Consider the following 17,294-nt stretch of genomic DNA (forward strand, 5'->3'; position numbering starts at 1 on the left):
GAGAGTGATAGGAGGGAATTTGGGTTTTTATAAGTTTCAATTTGAAAACATTTCATTCACAAACCCACTTTCTAATGTTTTCTCTTTGACACTTTATAACACTGACTTTTTGGTTTCTTTTATCCTGAATTTGACTCATTGAGTGCTTTGACTTGATTCTTTTTGCAGGTAGATCATCTGAGGGATCTTGGGAAAAGGACCAGTGTTGCATTTTGTCCGCTGAAAACTTTTGAAATTTCATCACTTATTTACAAAAATTTAAAAAATGACCTTGGCTTTAAAAACAGAGTTTTTAAATCCAAGGCGAAGATTAGCTGTACCAGATAAGAAATCTTGAAGAAACACTTTTACAATCATCCCTCTGGCTTGCTGAACACTCATTGACCTTTCAGACACATGACCTTGTAAATGTTTTTGACCAAAACCCTAGACCTAGGAAATTGACCTCAAGACAAGACAAGACAAGTTTGAGAAAGCTTAATGACTGAAATGACCTGAACCAGCCATGCCAAGAGGGGTACAACACACCAGCTCCTCCATCAGGGTTATGGCATGCCTAACGGGATGCAAAAATTGACACTGATGAGACACCTACATATGCAAATGCAAAGAGTTTTGATCGTTGATGGAGGGCTCAAGACCGACTCTGACAGGTTTCATATTGCTTTTTACCTGTTGTATCTGTAGGAATTGCTGATGGAAACGTATATCCTCCTTCCACGATTTCCCAGACATTTGTTCCAAGAGATTGAAGATAGGATGTGGTTCTTACCTTCCAATAAACAAAGTTGCTCCCATCAAATATTGGCGGTCTAATGGATCCCCTGCTTTCTTGATTACTCATGATGATGGATCTTCCTTCAAGTGATCAAGCTTCTTCTGAAGGACCTGCTCTGATACCAATTGTTGGAAATAATACTGAGGGAGGGGTGTGAATTAGTATTATCAGATCAGTAATTTAATTTTCAAAACTGATTTATATACTCTAATTCAGCTTAGTGAACTAGTGTGTATACAGAACTCTACTTAATACAACCAACGTATATGCAGAGATCATTTGATTTACCCAAATTATCATGCATTGAACTTTAACCAGTATATTTAGACAGTGCATTAAAAACATAATAAAGCATCACACATAAGTAACACACATGAACACCAAGATATAAGGTGGAAACCCAATGTAGGTGAAAACCACATGCTACAATCGTCTCTATCTTCTTTTAATAATAAGAGAATTTTGTTTACAATTTTTGTACTGGTGCAGTCTTATACCAGTACACAGGCTTCTACCTGCAGAAGGCTACAACCTTCTCTCATTTTGCAGCTTCTATTGGAATGGAGCTACAGCCCCCTAGCTCTTGTACTAGCTGATATGTTTACTAACATGTATGTGCCGGCCTACAGAAGGCTACAACCTTCTCTTTTCTTCCAGGGACCACATTTCATAAATTTTCAGATTGGATCCATCAATAACATCATCCAATCATCAAATATATCCGCATCAATCAATCTCTTTTGAACCAACCATAACCAAATCGATCAACCACTTTGAAAACCCATTAATTTGATTATTCAGAATGTTGTCACTAGAATACAGTCACCAGAACCCAAGCCAGAACCCAGAACACTACAACAGCAAATAGAAGCAACTAAAACATATTTTATAAGGTATATGCTACTTCCATGTGTCGAACCTACATGCATACGCGCCTTCCTCGAAGCGAACCGGTGCACAGATCTGCAAATCAAATTTATGATGTATACACTGCTTGGATATGTAGAACCAGTGTGTATATGTGTCTTTTATAAAGTGAGCCTACGTACAGATCTGTAAATGATGATTTAAACATTTCAACTATTCTAGACTTCAGTCATACCCAGATCATCATATTTACAGACTACAACATGCATCAGTTATTCAAATACATGATCAAACCACATAAAGATAATTCACTTCAAGCCTTAAGATCTTGATACATCATCAGATCTTATCCTTCATCAAACGCTAAGGTTCATCCTTGGTTCAGATCAATCACAACACCATAAGCGAACAACTTGCATATTAGATCTCACACTTCATCAAATATTCGATACTTGCACCCATTGGCCTAATGATCTCCTCCTCCTTTTATAGTCTTAGTCCTTTCTTAATACCATGGAACAAAACCACTTAGGACCAATACCTTGGACCAAATACCTGGGGTCAATACCTCGGACCAGATACCTTGGACCAATACCATGGATCAAAATACCATGGACCAAATACTTTGGACCAAAAATTTAGTTTTCCATGGTACACGCACTTTTCCTTCTGTGAAAGTGCGTGTGTACGTATACATGACTTGTATACAGTGAACTTGCGTGTATACACAACTTGGTCAATGGTGAACCTACGTATACCTCTCTTTCTTCATTATGTGAAGACTGATCTATAATTCTTTGTTGTTTACCTACTATACTTTCATCTGAGTGAGTTGCCTTATCAATTGATTCCTTGAAGCTTCCCTGTATTTCATCACATCTATAAACACTACTTTCATGCATTCTGTCATATCTGATATCTCTTATGTAGATTCATCTAGTTACCATATACAGGTGAGTTGTTCTACTACAAGTAGGTTGCAATTAAGTACAACACATACATCATAATGCTAACACCTCAATAATCTTCAGACTTAACAAGATGATCTCATATTGTATGTCATATTGTAAGCCATTGATATTTCTGGCTACCTTCTCCATGTCATCTTCTGCATGTCCTGCTCTAATACTCAATCTAGAAAACTCTTCTGTGTATTCTTTAACAGAAATTCCTTTTTTCCTTAAATTTTGCAACTATTTAAAAAGATTCAACTGATAATATTTAGGTATAAATTTGGCTTTCATCTTACTTACCATTTTGTCCCATTGCTTGATCTTGGACTTTCCTTTCCTCATTCTGGATGTCTGTAGCTCATCCCACCAAATAGCTGCATGACCCTTCAATCCGGTAACTGCAAATTTCACCTTCTTCTTATCGTCAGCTTCCTCTTCATAGTCAAAATATTTGTTTAATGACTTGATCCAATCCATTAGCTCTTTTGCATTGAGACTCCCTTCATACGTAGGAATTTCCACCTTTGGTTTTCCCCCTACTTTCATCAGCATCTTAACAACTCTAATAGTTTCATTTTCTTCCTCTTCTTCTTCCTTAGAAGATTCTTCTTTAGCACTGTCATCCCCTTCATCAGGTGTTCTTCTCTAAGAAGTCTCAATTGTTTCCATCCTCGTACGTAGACTTTGGATCTCCTCCAACAGAACTGCATTTGCTTCTGGTCTTCCTCGACCAATGCTAGCTCCTCTCCTTAGCGGCATGTTTACTATAATCAACTTTAATCTCTCTATGCTTTGATACCACAAATGACACAAGAATCAATTGTTTTGAGAAATATCAACAATCAGCCCCGCATTTACTTTCTCCTTTATAGTCTGACCCTCTGTTGCGCTACTCTGATTTCCTTAAATACAAGCCGACAATAGATATTTTTATTTTTCTAATAGAACCACTTGTGATTCTCCTTAGATCACAACATAAATGATCCAACGGTCCAGATTAAATCGCATAATCACAAACCGTAAGGGCTCAGGGCTTGGTACTTCCACCTTTTAATTGCTGCAATTTGATTTAATCAATGATTGCATTGCACCATCACATATCGCACTTCCCTAATGCTCAGGGCCCGTTCACATACCATGAAATATTTACAATGCAATGGATCGGCGATCGCACGTCATATGGTCTTAAGGCCTATGGTCTATTCAATTGCCGATGGAATTTTGGGATGCGATGCAATGCGGGATGTTAGGGTCCAACCCTAACCCCCTTATTTCTGTAATAGGATCGATTCATAGTTATAGTTAAGTAAAGAGTCAATAAATCCCATATTAATAATTGTAAGTGGTTAACCCGCATTTAATGAAGGGACCACAGTTAGTTGCAAATGGTCCATGGTATTAGATAGATGGTATTAATAAGAACCATGGTATTGCATGTATGAATCCTATATAAAGGATAGAGACTCCCCTCGAGGAGCATCGTGTCTTATTTTGTAATTGAGCTCAGCTCTATTGGAGGTTGCCCCCTCGAAGAGGCAAGTGAACATTTCTTTCTGAATAATAAAATACTTGCTGTTATTTCTCATTGTTCTATGTTCTGGGTATATTTCTTCGCATATTTGGTATTCTGGTATTGTCTTGCAGGTTAAGAGCATAACAAGTGGTATCAGAGTGCTTTCCCAGGTTGGTGGGATCTCTAATTTTTAGCAAAAACTTTTTTGACTAGAGACGTGTTCCGACGTCTTTAAACCACGGGATCTGTCGTTGAGCGCATAAACCTACAGATTTGGGGAGGCATGCACGTAGGAAATACAAGAGGTGGTCACGCTTGTTGGACTCCCTTGTAACCCCTGTGGGTACCCCTTCGAGTAGTAGTGCATTAGATAGAACCGCGCACGGACTGTCTTCCAAGTACCCTCTAGGTATATCGGAAGCCCCCTAGCTCCCTTGAAACCTCGCCATAGATAAACCGTTGGCCATCTTGTTGCTACAATACATCGAGAACAGCACTCGAAGAGATTACTCGCGCGTACGATAGGGTAGTCGGGTTGTACAGCTAAGGGTACGGTTGATCCTCCTTGGTTAGTGCCTTGAAAAATTGGGCCGAGTACTACTGTCAGACCCTTATGTATATTGCGATCTGTAGCACCTGACACTCCTGGAGACCATAGTTCCTTCTCTATCTCAGGATCACGCATAATATTTCCAGATCAAATCTCGTAGGTGTGGTTTTTTCGCAGCAACAAAAATCGGTTCCGTTGTTCAGATCTATCAGATCCATCAAATCTGCAGTAGCAATCAGTTCCACCATTCAGATATATTAGATCAACCATTCAGATCTCTTAGATCCATCAGATCTGCCATCCAAATCTAGCAGTTTGGGCTCTGTATTCGTCGCAACAGTCAGATCCGCCATTCAGATCTGACTAATTGTGTGGGTTACTATACCTGGGCGTGATTTTCGCAGGACTTTGGGCATTATTGACATTTCTAGGATTTGGCTACTGCAGTATTCCTAAACAAGGAGTAAAACTTTGTTTGGAGGGAAAAAAAAAGTCCAAGACCCCCCAGGGCGCTTATTGGTGACTTAGCCCATAAGAATCAGGTCGACGAGCTGAGCAAGGTGGTACCATTCAATTGTTGGTGCCAAAAATTTCAGGCAATCCCAAATTTCAAGTACATTGGATCGATGCATGGTAATGTTGAAAAGTGTGCAACAAGAAATGCTTGTTGAGAATGCAACAAGATGATGGAGCTTAGTGGAAAGGAGTCGCCTTCACTAAGTGGTCCCGCAGGCAAGTTTTGGCGCAAAGTCTATTTTTAGACATATGGATCATGGTCTATGAGTTGTAGGATGTTGTTTATGGATGATTGGTCATGTTGGGAAAAATAGATGGAATTCTATTTTTGGATCACAACATGAGTGATCAGAGTCTATTTTTAGACTACTAGTCAAAAATAGAAAAGTCAAATATTATTGTCTCATAATAATATTTAGACTATAAACTTTATCTTATCCTCTTGGAGCACTTCAGTTTGAGTTACAGATGTGGCACATGCAGCTGTCATAAGGAAATATGTTTTCTTTATGAGTCAGTTGAGCTATTGCATGCAGGACATCAGTTAGAACTCATGTGGTTGAGTTCTGTGGAGTTGGATGAGCGGTTAATGGAGTTGTGTTCAGTTTGACTTAATTGAACTAGTTGTATTTAGTCTAACTGGCCAATAGACTAAGTGATGAGTTGTGTGAATTAGTTATTAATTAATTCACTAATTATTAACTCATAATGCAACTAAAGGATACATCAGCTAACTCAGTTGCATGTCAGTTCATGTACAGTTCAGTGGAGACAGGTGTTAGAGGTTGAGATTGCTATCAGTTGTGACTATAGTTGTGCATGAGACTTTGCACAATCAAAGGATTGAGTATGCCCATGAGAATTGCATATGCCCAGTGATATAGCCTGTGCTCACGTGATTTCTAGTGTGAGTGATTCTCCAAGGTAAATAGAACTTGGAACGAGTTTGGATTCATTCATTCTCTTGCAGGATTGTGCAGTGGAGGCAGGCAAAGCAGCGGGGGAGATTTGGAGATCATATCTGAGCTGTATTGTGTGTAACAGGTGGAGATAGTGCTGGATACTTGTGAGGAGTATTGTACTATGTAATGTTACATGTTCTCAATCATTAATATACAGATAGTGTGGGGTTTTCAGCTGTATGCTTTCCCCGGGATACATACTGTGTTAATGTGTGCATGCGATTGATGTTTCATTGTTATTGATGCTGCTAAATTGATGATCAACATAGAGGAGCTTATGTATTATGCATGTATTCCGCAATAGTGTATAATCAGGATAATCTCTATGAATAAGTGTCATATTATTCAAAATTTCTACATGGTATCAGAGCTCTTTGATTTGTAGGAAAAGTTCTATAGGATATCAAAGCGAGGATTGATCATCATATCTATTATTCAGAAAGTGATTACATTTGATTTCTTCAGGAAGAGTCTGTAATTGGGCCAGGTAGCATCTGGATTCATCCTTCTTTTGGAAGGTGAGATATCTGGTAAAAGCCCATACAGTCAATCTCTGTACGAGAAATACTTTGTTCTGGCGAATTTTAGATCAGAAGTAGTTGAGTTTTTTGAGCTGGTGGAATTCGAATTTGCAGCAATGTTTTCTTGGTGTCAAAGTTGAAATGTCTTTCAACGGATTGCGATTGGAGTATGCCCTTGAGGGCAGCTCGAACTATATTGCATGGAAGGACAGGATGGAGGCGGTGTTAGGTGATAATGGGTTGAAGGAGTTCATAGATGCGAATGTCCCAAAACCTACTGATGTTGCTCAAGTCGGGGATTGGCAGAAGAAGACCGCAAAGTATCGAAGGATTCTGTTGGAGGGCATGAGGGATCACATTGTGTCCAGCCTCCATGAAAAGGCTTCTCCATATTTGATGTGGAAAATGTTGATAGAATTATTCCAAAGCAAGAGCGACTAGAGGAAGTTGGCGCTCAAGGATAAACTCAGAAACATTAGGTGTGAGAACGGAGACAGTATGCCCCAGTATCTCACGAAGTTCACCCAATGTCGGGATGAGCTGGGAAGTGTGGGGGTAACTGTTGAGGATGAGGATATGGTGAGTCTATCACTCCTTGGCCTTCCTAAGAGTTGGCATAGCTACCAGGACTCGGTGAATGGAAGGGAGAAATTGCCAGGATGGGAGAGACTTTGGTCGGATCTTGTACAAGAGGAGATTAGACAGCGCACCAGAGACAGTTCTTCATCTATGCATGATGAGGAGAACTGTGCCTTAGCGAGTAAGGTGAAGAAGGGGAAGGGGAAGGTTTCTCTTTTTGAATCCAGTTCTTCCAATGATGGGAAGAAGGTTGACAAGTCGAAGGTGCGACGCTTTCGTTGTCATGAGTTGGTCCATTATGCTACTAATTTCCCAAAGAAGAAATCCAAGAAGGGATCTGGGGAAGGATCTGAAGGTGAGGCACTTGCTTCACAATTCGAGTTGGATTTCACACTCTTCGCATGCATGGTTTCATCCATGGTGGGAATTGGTTGGTTTCTTGACAGTGGAGCTTCTTTCCACATGACCGGTGACAAAAGTTTGTTCAGTACTTTGGAGGAGAAAGATCTCCAGATACTCATAGGGATGGGTAATGATGAGAAGTATAGTGTCTCAGGTGTAGGCATGGTTATTTTTCAGAGGGAGCATGGAGCTCGCCTTACCTTGACCGATGTCAAGTATGTACCAGGACTGAAGAGAAACTTGGTGTCGATCGCGATGCTGGAAGACAAAGGCTATGATGTAGTCTTTAGTAAGGGAAAGGTTTTCCTTAGACACATCATCACTAGACAGGTGAAGCAGATTGGTTCACGGATCAAGAACCTGCATGTTCTTGAGGTTCAAGATGCATGAAAAGCCTTGAGCAGCGAGGCAACTGATGGAGACTTGGTGGTTGAGAGGGAGCGTATATTACCTCTCAACATGCAGAGCCAGAAGAAGTCTCAGATGATTGTCGAGGAGCCACCATTGGTGCAGCAGCTTCAGGAGGTTGTGGAGCAGCCACAACAAGGGAAGTTGAGAGGAGATCAAGTAGAGACATCTACTCATGCAAAGACCTCCAGTAGGGGGAAACTTCGATCCGGTGGGCAGAGGGATCGTATGCAGCCATACCTCCAGGTAGGAGGTGGGGTGATGTGGATTGATCGTCCTAAGGAGGAGGGGCAGGATCCTTGAGGTACCCAACCTCTTGGATGAGACCTTTCTACGGGAGCCCCGATGTGGAGTAGTAGGAACTGACTAATTGGGTAGAGACAAATGTGGATGGAGCAGCAGAGAGAGCGACAGTGTAGGGAATCCCAGGACAACACATAACATGCAGGCTGCAGTAATGCGAGCGGCACAAGTGTTTTGCACAGTGCTAGGTGGCACAGGGAGGTGTGCAATGGTGCGAGATGAATGGAGATGTTTCAGTAGCGCAGATGTCAGAGAGGGAGCACTTTTCAGCAACAGGTAGAGCATCAACATCAGAGTATGTTCCCAGCCCAACAGAGTGGTCAGTTGGGAGTGTTTTTGTTCCAAGTGTTGTTGGAGCAAGTGGACTGGGTAGATGTGTTGCATGCAGAACATTCCAGAGTTACAGGATCGGGTTTGAGAAGAAGCCTTTCTTGTTGAGAGGGAGTGTTGAAAAGTGTGCAACAAGAAATTCTTGTTGAGAATGCAACAAGATGATGGAGCATAGTGGAGAGGAGTCACCTTCACTAAGTGGTCCCGCAGGCAAGTTTTGGCGCAAAGTCTATTTTTAGACTATGTCTATTTTAGACATATGGATCATGGTCTATGAGTTGCAAGATGATGTTTATGGATGATTGGTCATGTTGGGAAAAATAGATGGACTTCTATTGTTGGATCACAGCAGGAGTGATCAGAGTCTATTTTAGACTGCTAGTCAAAAATAGAAAAGTCAAATATTATTGTCTCATAATAATATTTAGACTATAAACTTTATCTTATCCTCTTGGAGCACTTCAATTTGAGCTACAGATGTGGCACATGCAGCTGTCAGAAGGAAATACGTTTTCTTTATGATTCAGTTGAGCTATTTCATGCAGGACATCAGTTAGAACTCATGTGGTTGAGTTCTGTGGAGTTGGATGAGCGGTTAATGGAGTTGTGTTCAGTTTGATTTAGTTGAACTAGTTGTATTTATTCTAACTGGCCAATAGACTAAGTGATGAGTTGTGCGAATTAGTTATTAATTAATTCACTAATTATTAACTCATAACGCAACTAAAGAATACATCAATTAACTCAGTTTCATGTCAGTGCATGTACAGTTCAGTGGAGACAGGTGTTAGAGGTTGAGATTGCTATCAGTTGTGACTATAGTTGTGCATGAGACTTTGCACAATCAAAGGATTGAGTATGCCCATGAGAATTGCATATGCCCAATGATATAGCCTGTGATCACGTGATTTCTAGTGTGAGTGATTCTCCAAGGTAAATAGAACTTGGAACGAGTTTGGATTCATTCATTCTCTTGCAGGATTGTGCAGTGGAGGCAAGCAAAGTAGCGGGGGAGATTTGGAGATCAGATCTGAGTTGTATTGTGTGTAACAGGTGGAGATAGTGTTGGATACTTGTGAGGAGTATTATACTATGTAATGTTACATTTTCTCAATCATTAATATACAGATAGTGTGGGGTTTTCAGCTGTATGCTTTCCCCAAGATACATACTGTGTTAATGTGTGCATGCGATTGATGTTTCATTGTTATTGATGCTGCTAAATTGATGATCAACATAGAGAAGCTTATGTATTATGCATGTATTCCACAATAGTGTATAATTAGGATAATCTCTGTGAATAAGTGTCATATTATTCAAAATTTCTACAGGTACAAACTAGAGCTCAAGCGATGGCCAATGAGAGGATTGACAAACCTGAATCACAATTGAACGATGTCATGTTGCAGCTGAAGAACTTAAATGAAACACTCTCTAAGGGCAAGGTGGAGGAATGCATGGAGGCATATATTGGCAATGAAAACATGGAGGGCGAGTCTATCGAGTCTCTTCACCTCTTTGGCACCCACCAACAATCCCATCCACGACCACCCAAGCTGGACATGTATAAATTTGATGGCTCTCACCTAGTCTCATGGATAGCACAAATGGAGTAATATTTCACACTAAATTACATCCTGGATGATGCGACTCAGCTTAGTGTGGGTATCATGTACTTGGACAATGAAAGATGGCAATGGTGGCAATGGCATCAACGTTGCTATGGAAGGCCCTTGACTTGGCAGACATTCAAAAGGGCTCTTACGAATCGCTTTGACCATGAATCTGATTTTTTGGGTCGTCTCACTAAGCTCCGACAGACAGGAACAATGAATGAATATATTACAGCCTTTGAAGCCTTAGCTTTCTGCACTAGAGGTCTACACTATGAGTTCTACATGGAATGTTTTGTCAGTGATCTCAAAGAATCCATACAAGCCTACGTCCGACTGCACCACCCTAGCTTATGGTTGCGTGCTTGCAGCATAGCTCATGAAGTAGAATGTGCATTAGTGGCCCAGTCCAATCACCCAAATTTTATCGCCAAGGGTCGCCCCACACAGGCTCAAAGCACTACCCAAACACTCAAGGTTCAAAAGGTGTCACCAACAGAAATGGCGGAAAGAAGAAAGCAAGGATTGTGTTACCACTATGATGAGAAATACTCCCCCAGGCATAAATGCAAGGAGCCCAAATTCTTTCAAATTGATGCTACTGATCACAGTTCATCGAAGGAAGCTCCACCACTTGAGGAACCAGAGGAGGAAGAAGAGGACAACCATAGGACAATGTACCTGAAGAACCAATTATCTCATTGCATGCTTTGGCAGGGATTTCTTCTCCTCAAACTCTCAAAATCAGAGGTTTTATTAAGCATCCCCCAGTAGTAGTCTTGATTGATAATGGCAGTACACATAATTTTATCCATCAAAGAGTCGCAGAAGCAGTGCATTGTTTTGTCCGAGCAGTTTCTAACTTCCAGGTCCAAATTGTTGATGGGGGGATAATGAAATGTGAAGGCCATTGTGAAAATGTCAAACTTCAAATGGGGGATTATTAGTTAAAGACCCAAATTTTCGCCATACACATGGGAGGGTGCGACATTGTCCTAAGTGCTGAATGGCTTCACACACTTGGCCCAATCACAATGGATTTCCAGGAGTTATATATGAGCTTTAAGCAGAACAACCACACACATACCCTCCGCGGACTCCAGGAGGGAGTTCCCTCTATCATCAGCTCACATTGGATGGAAAAATTGTTAAAAAAGGGCCACCATGGAGTTATAGCCCAATTTAATGCCATCCACGCCTTCGAACCCAATTCTCTTCATATTCATCCTGAGATGCAACAGATCTTAAACAACCATCTGCCAGTCTTTGACAAGCCTTGTGAGCTTCCACCCTCGAGAGGGGAACATGATCATAGCATTACTTTGGTCCTAGGGCCCCAACCACCAAATGTGCACCCATATAGATATTCGTTCACCCAAAAGAATGAAATTGAAAAAATAATCAAGGAACTCTTGGAAGTAGGCGTCATTCGTCCCAACATTAGTCCTTATTCATCGTCGGTGGTCATGGTGCTCAAGAAAGATGGGGAATGGCATATGTGTCTAGAGTTCAGGGCCCTCAATAATTTGACAGTCAAAGATAAATTTTCCATCCCGGCTGTTGATGATTTTCTGGATGAACTAAATGGGGCTCAATTATTTACTAAGCTCGACCTTCGCTCGGGCTACCACCAAATTCACATGAAAGAAGTGGACATTCCAAAGACTGCTTTCCGAACTCATGAAGGCCATTATTAATTCCTGGTCATGCCATTTGGTCTTTGTAATGCCCCATCCACTTTTCAGAGCCTTATGAACCACCTTCTCAAACCATATCTCAGAAAATTTGTCCTTGTTTTCTTTGATGACATCCTCATCTACAGTCGCACCTGGGCCACACATCTTCATCATGTAGATCTACTCTTGCAACTGCTCCACAAGCATAAATTATTTGTCAAGATGTCCAAGTGCTCTTTTGGCATGGAATAAGTTGAGTATTTGGGCCACATTGTGGGGCGTGAAGGTGTCAGGGTGGACCCTAAAAAGATCTAGGCAATGCAGGATTGGCCTCAACCAAAGACCTTGAGAGGATTTTTGGGTCTCACAGGCTACTATCGCAAATTTTTCCACCATTATGGTCGCATTGCTAGGCCCCTCACTCAAATCCTCAAGAAAAAATCATTCCTCTAGAAGGATGAAGCACAACAGGCCTTTACAGCTCTCAAACATGCCATGTGTTCTACTCTAGTCTTAGCACTACCCGACTTCAACAAATCTTTTGTGATTGAATGTGATGCTTCTGGTACGGGTATTGGGGCAGTCTTAATTCAGGAAGGTCAACCCTTGGCCTTCATGAGCCAACAACTAAGTGGGAAGAATCTGGGATAATCTACCTATGAGAAGGAGATGATGGCCATCTTACATGCAGTAGATACCTGGCGACCATACTTATTGGGGCAACGTTTCCAAATCCGCACAGACCATCAAAGCCTTAAATATTTTTTGGAGCAATGCCTATCCTCACCACAACAAAATAAATGGCTCACCAAAATGCTGGGATATGATTATGAGATAATTTACAAGAAAGGGAATGAAAATATTGTAGCAGATGCGTTATCCTGCCAATTTGAGGAGGAAAGTACCCTGCTCGCAATTTCCCTTTCCATTCCAGAATGGATTGAAGAGGCTCGTAAGGAATGGTTTTCACATCCCTGGCTCTCCCAACTCATTAATCAATTGTAGATGGATCCAAATTCCATAGCGAGCTACTCGTGGCAGGATGAGATTCTTCGCTACAAGGACAGAGTCGTAATATCACCAACATCCACCCTCAAAAGCCGCATTTTGGCAGAGTTGCACTCATCTCCCACTGTAGGACATTCAGGCTTTCAGAAGACGTATGCTCGCACTCAAAGATCATTTTTTTGGACAGGCATGAAAAAGGACATTCTTAGTTTTGTAGCTAAATGCGATGTTTGTCAGTGCCACAAAGGAGAAATAGTCAAATCCCTAGGCACATTACAGCCATTGCCCATCCCGGCCTCAATCTGGATGGAGGTTTCTATGGATTTCATTACGGGTCTTCCAAAGTCAGGAAACAAGTCAGTCATCATGGTGGTTGTGGACAGACTTTCTAAGTATGTTCATTTTTGCACCCTACCCCACCCTTTTACACCGACTTTGGTCGCTAAATCTTTCATGGATCAGATCTTCAAATTGCATGGCATGCCCACTTCCATTATTTCTAATCGTGACCTGATCTTCACTAATAACTTTTGGCAGGAACTCTTCCGGCTACAAGGTACCCAACTAAAACTCAGTACTTCCTATCATCCACAAACTAATGGTCAAGCTGAAGCAATCAACAAATGTCTGGAGACCTACCTTAGGTGTTTCACTTCAGAAAGGCAACATCTCTGGGTACAATGGTTACCTCTAGCCGAATGGTGGTATAACACCAACTATCATGCCACCACCAAAATGACTCCATATGAAGAAGTTTATGGTCAACTCCTTCCTTTCCCTACTTCTTATATCAAGGGATGCTCGAAGGTACAAGCAGTGGATCAACTCCTACAGAAATGACAACCCTGCTAACCCACCTTAGAGAGAATCTTCATCAAGCCCAAAACCACATGAAACAACAGGCAGATCAACATTGCTCAGAATGCCAATTTCAAGAAGGGGATCAGGTATTTTTGAGGCTGCAACCATATAAGCAAACATCACTCAAAGACAAGGGTTGTCAGAAATTATCTCCAAAATTCTACGGACCATATCAAGTACTTCAGCGCATTGGAGAAGTCGCCTACAAGCTATCTTTGCCACCCACTGCAAAAATCCATCTAGTCTTCCATGTCTCATGCCTCAAGAAAGTGATTGGGAACCATTGTAGAATTCAAACCAGTCTACCTGAAGTGGATAAAGAAGGGTCAATCTAGCTCCAACTTGAATAGGTTCTTGACACACAAGAATGGCACCTGTGTGGCCACACAATCAAGGAAGTCCTTGTCAAGTGGAAAGACACCTCTCTGGAAGATGCAACCTGGGAACCAACCACTATCCTTCAGCAGTTTCCGCAGCTTCAGCCTTGAGGACAGGGCTATTCTTATGGGGGAGGGCATGTGAGGGTCCAACCATACCCCCTTATTTCTGTAATAGGATCAAGTCATAGTTATAGTTAAGTAAAAAGTCAATAAAGCCCCTATTAATAATTGTAAGTGGTTAACCCGCATTTAATGAAGGGACCACAGTTAGTTGCAAATGGGCCATGGTATTAGATAGATGGTATTAATAAGAACCATGGTATTGCCCCATGGTATTGCATGAATGAATCCTATATAAAGGATAGAGACTCCCCTCGAGGAGCATTGTGTCTTATTTTGTAATTGAGCTCAGCTCTATTAGAGGTTGCCCCCTCGAAGGGGAAAGTGAACATTGCTTTCTGAATAATAAAATACTTGCTATTATTTTTCATTGTTCTATGTTCTGGGTATATTTCTTTGCATATTTGGTATTCTGGTATCGTCTTGTAGGTTAAGAGCATAACACAGGATAATCCAACGGTCGGTGTGATATCGCACCGTTGTTTGGACTTTAGATTAACGGGTGGGATTTTAATGTGGCTTCCGTCACTTTTATTAACGCTAAGAATCCCGATTAACCTTTGAACACTAAGTTTTATAACATAAAGCATAAAAACAGAGAAATATTCGACTCTATCTAGGATACAAATAATCAAACGAGAATTTCCACAACGTCACTATATAAACACACACACGACATCAATTATTCATTATAAAAAATGGTTAGAAAGTCTTGCATTTGGCTCTATTACAATGATTAAAAGACCTCTATTTCAATTTGGAAATCCACGCTCTATTACTTGACTCTCACTTCACTCAATCCTCTCTCTCTCTATCATCCATCTACATTACCTTTTTCTTCTTTTTATCAATCCCATCCTGCCTAACAACTCAACCTCTATTTTTCAACATTCTAATAATCAATCTCTATTTTCAAGCTCTATCACACACCTATGCTAACAACTTATCCCTGAATCTAAATTAAAACAATTTCCTAACTTATTAAATAAATGAAATACAACTCATTTCTTGAGAGATCCAACCTTCTTAGTAAAAAATGACTTTTGACTACTCAGGTCAGTGAAATTCAACTTATTTAGCCACAACATGTGAACAAACTTTCCGATTGTTGGCTAAGTCCAAATGCTCCTGCATCATGTGTGCGCATGTCTTTGCGTAAGCTCAGAAAGACCCACATTTTCCTTTTAGTGTTCTAGATATTCTATTTGCTTTTACATATTGCAAATAAGATTTAAAAATAGCACATGTTTTTAAAGAAAATACGAAGAGACAATCATTCTCTGATCTAATGACAAAAATCTCTGGAAAATTATGCAACATGTAAAATATTTTCAAAGCATTTTCTCACTATAAAGTATGAACACTAAATAGAAAGGGTCACATACTAGTTAAAGAGAAGAAAACTAATCCGACTAATAAATACCATATTATATAAGAGCGTGTGTACAAATTTTATTTGAAATTTAATAATATATTTTTATTAATATTTTTAATTTTTTATTATTAAAATTGTATTTTTTAATATGAAATGAATTTAATATTTTGAATATTTTTTGGAGTATTTGAATTTTATAAATTTATCAATTATTTTTGTAATTACAGTAAATTTCAATTATATTTTGGAAATTTTAATTAGAATTTACCTAGAAAAATATCGTAACATGTTAAGAAACCAACTCAAGAAAAGATAGAAAAGATAGATCAACGCCTTATAATTCAGCGTCTTCGAGGGGGCAACCTCCTTTACATTACATAAATGAACAATTCTTGGTTGATACAAATGACAAAACATCCCTTCTATATATAGGAGTCTAAGGAGTCACAATATAATCCAGCCGACCTAACAATAATAATATAAAGCCACAAAAATAACAATAGAGGGATTCTATGGGGCACAGAAATAACAACATGGGGGTAATAGGGGCACAACAATATAAATAAGGGGTATAACTACAATAGTAATGGGGTAATCACTAGTATTATAGGGACCCAACATGCCCCTCTCCTTCAAAAATTTTTGTCCTCAACGCTTGAGTAGTTTTGGATACTTCTGCATAAAATTCTCATCCTCCCATGTGGAATCTTCAGCGGATAAGTTCTTCCACTTGATAAGATACTCTGAAATTGATCGATTTCGTAGCTGTCGAGTTCTTGTTTCTGTGACTGCTTCCGGTTCCAATATAATTTTTCCTTCCTCGTCAAGTTCTGGCAATATTGTTTGAACTGGGAGCTTGTCGCCTATAACCTTCTTTAAACATGAAACATGGAAAACTGGGTGCAATCGAGAAGCTGCAGGAAGCTCCAATTTGTATGCCATAGTACCAATCTTTTGCAACACCTTGTACGGACCATAATACTTTGGTGATAATTTATTATCCTTCTTAGCTTGCTTTAGGGACATTTGCTTATATGGTTGTAGCCGTAGGAATACCCAATCACCTACATCAAAACTTCTTTCACTGCGATGTTGATCTGCCTGTTGTTTCATTCTATTTTGTGCCAACACGAGGTTATCCTTTAAGAGTTGGAGGACTTGTTGTTGATGTTCGATGTGATGTTCCACTGCCTGAACCTTAGAATTTTCTCTTAAATATGATGTGATGGATGGTGGTTGATACCCATAAAGTGCCATAAATGGGGTCATTTTTGTTGCTGTATGGAAGGAAGTGTTATACCACCATTCAGCCAGAGGCAACCATTTGACCCATTGTGTCTGTTTATCAGATACAAAGCAACGAAGATATCCTTCCAAACATTTGTTTACTATCTCAGTTTGCCCATCAGATTGAGGATGATAAGATGAGCTATGAGCTAACTGAGTACCAAGACAAGAAAATAATTCTGTCCAAAAATTTCCAGTGAAAATGGGATCTCTGTCACTTACAATAATCTTTGGGTTTCCATGTAGCTTTTGAATTGTTTCCATAAATGCAGTAGAAACTGTACTGGCTTTA

This window comes from Pinus tabuliformis, chromosome 6 (genome assembly GCF_031772625.1).
Source record: "Pinus tabuliformis cultivar Carrire ecotype Pingquan chromosome 6, CPIR1, whole genome shotgun sequence".
Taxonomy (NCBI): Eukaryota; Viridiplantae; Streptophyta; class Pinopsida; order Pinales; family Pinaceae; genus Pinus; species Pinus tabuliformis.